Genomic DNA, 7837 nt, shown 5'->3' with positions numbered 1-7837 from the left:
CTGATATGGTAGGGAGCCATCCCCCCCTCCTTTGTATCCCACCTTATTCCTCATTTGAGTGTGGGGGGGGGATGGTTAGGTCCCAGCAGTGGGTTGGCTGGAGATCAGGATGGAAAGGGGAGGGGCTGACAGAAGCCCCTGATTAGATATTGAAATGATCATGGTGTTACCTGCACTGTACAGTTTATCTGCTGGGTACCCCCAGACATCTCATAACAAAGTTGTGGCCTAATGAAACATATCCAGTGTCTCCTGTATATATCTGGGCAACAGGGCTGATGTGGTTTTCCATGTGTGAGAAAATGAGCAGCAGCAGAAGCCTTCTGCACATTGGAGGCTGGAGAACTGGGACTTTGGGAGGTCACAAGAGAGGGAATTGCAAGAGTCACTCTAACAGGAGTCACTCTAACAGGAGTTGAAGGCATAAAGAGGCATGCTGCAGAGGTAGGGACAAGGCAGCCTCATTCTTGGGCTATGTCACGGAGGTGGGGGTAGGTAGGTGGTGACAGACAGCTGCTTGATAGGAACTCCACTGTAACTGGGGCTAGAATCAGGAGCCAAGAGAGGAGGGCTGTTCAGAGTTGGGAAGAGAGGAAGGCTGATGGCCGTGTAGTTAAGGCACCAGATAGTAGCTCAGGAGATCTGGGCTCAGGTCCTGACTGTCACAGACTTCCTGAGAGACTTGGGCAAGTCACCGTGCTTCAGTTCCCTGTCTCTAAAATGGGGATAAATTAGAACTGGTCAAAAAATAGAATAAAATTAGCGTGAAAATTTTCATTTCTGTCTTTCACTATCATAATGTCCCTACCCACTCTACAAGTAATAGTCACATTTGTCCACCTCACCGTGTTGTGAGAAGATACAGTCATTAAGGCATGTGAGGTGCTCAGTTACTACACTGATGGGGCTACACACGGGCTTAGATAGTACAGTCACACTTAAAAGTACTTACATTGCCCCATTATAGTTATATCTAACACCCCTATTCAGCAAAGCACTTAAGCAGATGTTTAATTTTAAGTACATACTTATATAAAACTTAGCTCTAAGGGCCTAAGCCAAGGCCCAGTTAAGTTAATGGAAATCTTTCCATAAGCTGTAGATCTGGCCCTAAACATTTTTAGGAACAGCAGGCCTCATGCACTGGCAAGGAATGATTCATGCTTCAGTGGTTTTCAAACTGCTTATACTGGTGACAAGCCTCTGAGTGTGACCCCCCCCATTATAAATTAAAAATGGGGGGAGAGGGGTAATTTAATTTAATTGAATGGGGCTTCAGGGGCCAGGGCCGTCAGCCCCATGGAGCTGACAGCTCGCGACCCCTGTGTAACCACCTTGTGACCCCCAGAGGGGTCACGACCCCCAGTTTGAGAATCTCTCAGTTAGCATGTAACACAATACTGTTATGATATTTCACCTTCACTGAGAACCCAAGTAAAAATCTCCAGTCTGGATCATGCTCGCAAATTAAACATCTTTAGCTCTTCTTGAGTCTTATTTCTGTCTCCAGAGAGCAGCAGTGACTCTATGTTGCCACTGAATCAATTTGCAGAGCTGTCAGTCTGCAAGTAAAGCAGATAGTTCCTCTGATTTGCTACGCCTGAATCCTTTGTTTAGTGCCAAACACCTACATAGATTTTTTTGTTAAGGGTAATGGTGTGGGTCAAGCACTTATGTGTGTTTTAGTCAGTTTAGTTGACAATCAGTAATGGTAAATATGAAGCCAAACCTAATGAGTTTTCCACAGTACAGAACAATTTCCAACAAGTAGATAAAATCCAGCCCCTAGATTCTGGGTTGTTTTTTTTTAAGTTTGTTTTCTTTAAAATGTGCATATAAATATATTTTCATTTTGTCACTTTAGATCAGAAAGTGCCCATATAGTTTTATAAACTAACTAAAAGTGTGAAAAAAATCTGAACCATAACCTCCCTTCAGTTCTGTGGAGCAGGAAGAATACAGTTCATTTGTGCAAAATTATCCAAAACTCATGATCTATAAATGATATGACACTTCCATTATTTATTGTTCAATGACCCCGACAGTGCTGCTGCTAACACTTTTATGATAAAAGACTATGATGGTAATATCAACATTAAGTTCAAGAAGTTTCTTACAAAATGTGTTGAGGCTTTTCTTACTGCTGTGTGCTTTTATGTCAAAGTTGTGAAGAGATGTTTAATTGTCTATAAACAAATGGTTTGAAGGTACAAGACAGTGAACATGTAAATTTCAGGCTTTTACAAGAAGAATTTAAAATAGTCTCAAGAGACTAATCCAGCTTTCTTGTGAACATCCTGTCACCAGACATCTTCTCAAGTGAGATTCCAGCAGAACTGTAAGTTTGGGGCTCAAGTCTCCAACCTTATGCCCCTTACGTGATGCCTTTCTCCCCTGGAATCATGGGACTTCTTGCAGAAGGTACTATTCAGTTTGAGTCAGGGTGGCCTGCGGATAAGGATATAGGTATTTACAGACTGAGCCCCAGTTATGCAAGTTGTATCTCTGGTACCATAGTTGTACTTTATTGTTTTCCTTGCTGTCCTTGACAGCATTCTAACGCATCAGTCCTTGAAAGCGTCTGATTTTTCACATTACCTTTTGAATAACATCACACAATCCCCAAGTCTGAAGGCACTCATAAATCTGTACCTTTATGCTTTTAGCATATGCACAATGTTCTCTATGTTTTATATGTCCTCATTTCAGTAGACACCTCTGTTGTTTTCCAATATCATAAAAGCATGGTTGCATTTTTATTCTTCCCTGTTGATGAAGCTGACTTCTAAGAAACCTTTGATAAAGACCAGGAATGCCTTTGAGGAATGATTATTTTATTTTACTTTGGGTTATGTTCTGCTGAACATGTCATTTTAGGCCAGCTTCTAATGCAATTTTACTTCAATTCATCTAGTCCTACTAACTTGCTGTTAAGCTGGCACTCCCAAGGAGTACATAAAGATTGCTTAGTGAACCATATGAGTGCTTTAGCTGGCATCCTACTCCCAAAAGACCATAGCACCATTTCTGCTGAGAAATTCCTAGGACTAGAAAAAACAGTGGAAAAACTATGTTTCTAAGCTCTGGCCCCTTCTTCGTTCACTATAAAGGAGTTCTAAATGGCAATCCCTTTGCTGCCTCTGTTACTTCTTGTCTGGACATGTTTATTTTTGTGAGTAACAACTTTACACTTGCCTCTGGAAAGCTTGTATATGATGATAGGGGCATGGTGTCACTGCCTTGACCTTTTGTTCAAAATGACTGCTACCTTAGGGCACACTTAGCATGACTAATGCTTTGCTCTAAATCTTGGCGTTTAACTGTTACTTGTGTTTTCCAAGCCTAACATTAACTGCGATCAATCCGGGTTTGGATGACAGTGGGTCAGAATATTTTTGGCTAAATGAAATTTTGTCGGAACTGAAATGTTCAGAGACGTATCAGATTTGACAAAATTTTAATTGGAGAGGAGAGGGGCAAGAGAGAGACATCTTTTATACTGGTTAGGGTACTAGCCTGGGATGTTAGACACCCACGTCCCAGTCCCTGTTCTGCCTTATTCAGAGTAATCTGGGGTGGACAATTTTCCTCTGAATTAAGAAAAAAAAAGTTTTGAAACTCAAAAGTTTCCATGAAATGAACTTGTCTTCCTCTGGATCGCTCTAGGTTGGAATATATTAACTAATGACACCCATCTCCCACAAACTGTACATTTTACAGGATTTCAGATTGCATTTGTATGGCGGTAGTACTTGTTATCAGTTGCAAATGAATTTAAATATGCTGGAACTCTTTTTTATAGTCTTGTAACAATTTAACAGTTGCCACACCTTCCCAAAATATCCAAGTCTAATGAACCAGTACATATCCAGGGCCGGCTCCAGGGTTTTTGCCACCTCAAGCAAGGAAAAAAAAAAAAAAGCCCCGATCGTGATCTGCAGCTCTACCGCCGCTGCTTCGGTCTTCGGCGGCAATTCAGCGTCTGGTTCTTCACTCCAAGAGGGACCGAGGTACCTGACGCCAAATTGCCGCTGAAGACCCGGATGTGCCGCCCCTCACTGTTGGCCGCCCCAAGCACCTGCTTGCTGGGGTGGTGCCTGGAGCCGGCCTTGTACATACCCAATGGTATGCATACAAATTATATGGGTAAACAGGCAGAGGTCAATGGGAACTGTTCATTACTCAGCACTTTGGAAAATCAGGTTTTAGAAGTCTAACTTTAAACATCCATTTTTAAAAATCCTGGCCTTCATATTTTTGCATTACAGGGAACATTTCATTTGCAAAGCCTCAGAGCAGACTGTTACTATTGTAATTACTGTGTGAAAAGAAAATGAAGCAGTGGCATGCTGGTTTTATCCACTTGTGACCTCTCTGCCAGGTGGTGTTGGCAGTAACAAGGGCCATGGTCAATATCTAGAGCAGGGGTAGTCAATAGGCAGCCCATGGGTCAAATCTGGACTGTGAGATGCTTTTGAACAGACTCTGAAATCTTTTAATTTACTTATTAATTATTATTATTTATTATTATTGGGGTTCTTTTATTCTGTTCTCTGGACTCTATACCTTGACTAGGCCTTGATCAAGAAATTTGGACCTTGACAAAAAAGAATGGACTACCTTGAGGAGTTCCTCTTAAAATTACAAAACCAGGTTGAGCCCTCATCCAGAAATCTGGGAAAAACTAAATAATCCCGTGTGTGCCACTGAGGTGATACTTTCCTCACTCACAAGTGCTGAGTCAAGGGGAGAGGGAACACAGCATTAATTGGGACAACTCAGCTACAATGATTCAAAAGTATGCAAATAATAAGTAAAATACCCACTCTATAGTATCTTGGGCACTAGGCCCTTTCCCTCTATTTTCTACCTTAATATGAAAGTCCAGTGAACAAATGTCCTTTTAACATGCTGTGATGTTATCTGATTAAAATCTGACCATATAGATCATTGTTGCAACCACTGTTATGTATTTGCAACAAATCTTGTACAAAATGTGGCATGTAAGATGTCTATGAAAAGGTTATGATTTGCTGGTTATGATTATGCTATCTGGCTGCATGTATCATTTTTTTATTTGAAGTTATGAATATTGGCTCTATACCTGGATTTCAAATGTTTGCTCCTGGGGTAATTCTCCCAAGGTAGTTAGCCAGCACATCTTGGAGGGACTATTCAAATTGAGTGGCCCATCAAAAGGACACAACTCACAATGGACCATGGGAGATGCCTATCTACAGATAATGGACTTTCCTGTTGTGTCTAAGCAAAAATATGCATGGACATGCAACTTGCCCATGTGATACCAAACCCCATCTTGTCACCTGTGATTTTCCATTAGCTGTGCTGAGGGCTTTGTTTGAAACAATGGTTTTCCCTCCACATGTCAGAAGCTATAAAAGGCCCTGGAAACACTTCCATTTTACCTCTTTCCTGCTCAAACCTCTGGACTTATACTAATGGGAACATTCTAACCAAAGGACTGAGGACCTTCCAATTATTTGGAATCAACCAGAGACTTATCAAGACAGCAGTTTATTCCATCACTGCTACAAGCCTGCACCAAGAACTTTGCAATTACTGTATGTATTTGATCCCTTTAACCAACTCACCTTTCTTTCTTTTTATGAATAAACCTTTAGATTTTAGATACTAAAGGATTGGCATTAGTGTGATTTTTGGGTAAGATCTAAATTATATATTGACCCGGGTGTGTGGCTGGTCCTTTGGGATTAGAAGAACCTTTTATTTGAAGAGATTGGTTTTTAAAGAACCACTCATCTTTAAATCCAATGTTTTGGGCGGTGATTCAAGGACTGGAATACCCAAGGAAACTTCTTTTATGACTTCTTGTTAGCCAGTGTGGTGAAACAGAAGCTCTCTTTTGTTGCTGGTTTATATATCTTATGGAAGAATAATCATCAGTTTGGGGTGTATCTACCCTATTTCTCAGCAGTTTGTCTTGAATTTGGTATTCTCAGTTGTGATCAGGGCCGGTTCTAGGTTTTTTGCTGCCCCAAGCAAAAAAAAAAAATTGGCTGCCTCCCCACCCCAGCCCTGGGCTCCCCCGCCCCACTCCCCTGCTGTCCCAACCCTGGATTCTTCCCCCCCACACACACACCCTGCTGCCCCAGTGCTGGGCTCCTCCCTTTCCCCTCTACCAGTGCCCTTCCCCCACTCCTCTGCCGCCCCAGCCCTGGGCTCTCCCCACAACCTGCACCCTCCTGCTGTCCCAGCCCTGGGTCACTGGTAACTCGCTCCCAGAGTGGGTCATTCAGCAGGAATTTTAGATGTGCACAGAACACAGACAGGATTGGTTCCCATATGGTTACAGAACTGCAGTAAAGTGGAACAATTTTCAGCTTGTATGACTGGAGGATATCTGGATGCATATTATAAGACTGTCCTACATAAATGAGGAAAAGTTGAAGTGCCTTTATTATTCTTTTGTTCCACTTTTTCTTTCTATGGGGAATTTGCCAATGCAATATCTTCCTTTTAAACAAATAAAACAAACAAACAAACAAAAAAGACAATGTTGAAAATAGCAATTCCAGTCCTAAAAATCACTGGGAAGCATTTCTTGCTCAATTTTATCCTACTTTTTCTACAGCAAGTTACAGTGGATCCGTATATTTGATTTGGGAGAAATGAAATAGCTGCCCAAATTGAGCTTGAGCACTCCTGAATTTTGAGGTGTTCAAATCTGGAAGGCAGGTGCTAGATTCCCTTTCTGAATATTCGCTAAATCTGGAAAGGAAAAGTCAATTTCTGCTTCAATGGCTCAGAAGTTGAAATCCTCCTACTGGTACTGTATCTAAAGCTGCCCAGGTCCTCTAGTAGAGCCTCTCCTCCCTTACTTTTAATTTTAAATTCTAGTGGGATCCACATACCTCCCTTGCTAGGCTTCAGATCGAGAGGGGCACTGTCCATTTAGTCCACCCAATTCTTTCTTTGGGGGCTGCAAGGTTAGGTCACACCAGTATCCCTAATCCAGTCTGGGGAAGTCTTCTGAAGGGGATATCTGGGCCAAAGCCTTCTACTCCTTGGGCATACTTATTCCCCATTCACAGTACCACCTCTTTTGACTCACAGCAAGCTGAAGCATGGCTCAGCTACTTCACTCCCTACCCCTCCCTTTCCTGTTGATAGCTGCCAAGGGATTGCTGGGAAATGTAGTTCTTTCCCTGCTCCAGGGCTGGCTCAATAGACAGGGAGCTAGGCAAGGAACTACAGCTCCCAGGGTCCCATGGGTTCTCAGCTCCCATGCTGGATCCCCAGCTGCTCCGTGGCTCTGCTTCTGCAGGGTTGTGAGAGGGGAGGAAGTGAGTTTAAAAAAAAATGGCCCAAATGCCACCCCCTGCAAATGTGCCACCCCAAGTACCTGCTTGTTTTGCTGGTGCCTAGAGCCGGCCCTGGTTGTGACCCACAAAGGCACGGTTACACATGCCCCTCCCACTTTCCCTTTGCTGCCTCCCACTTACAGTTTGTTGTCTGAGGTGAGCAAAGTCCCAGCATCCAGAAGTGCATTCAGGCGGGTTCAACTCCACCCCCTTGGGTAGAGGAGGAGGACAGATACCTCCACTGCTGCTGCCTCTTGTCCCTGTTACCTCTGTCACTGCTTTGCTGCCTTTCACCACAGTTGCTTCTAACTGCCGCTCTGCTGGGTGCTTTGTGCAGCCTAATCTAGCCCAGTCCCACAGCACCATAACCACCATTAGCCCAGCTATTAGTAATCACAGCTATAGGATTTGCTGGGTAGGGGGTGCCTTTGCTGCTGTGTCTGTCACCATGCTGCCTGTAGCTGTGATGCCATGTTCTGAGGTTCCCCCCAGCC

The sequence above is a fragment of the Mauremys reevesii genome, linkage group 9 (genome assembly GCF_016161935.1).
Source record: "Mauremys reevesii isolate NIE-2019 linkage group 9, ASM1616193v1, whole genome shotgun sequence".
NCBI lineage: Eukaryota > Metazoa > Chordata > Testudines > Geoemydidae > Mauremys > Mauremys reevesii.
The sequence above is the reverse complement of the archived record's forward strand: the minus strand, read 5'-3'. Positions refer to the sequence as shown.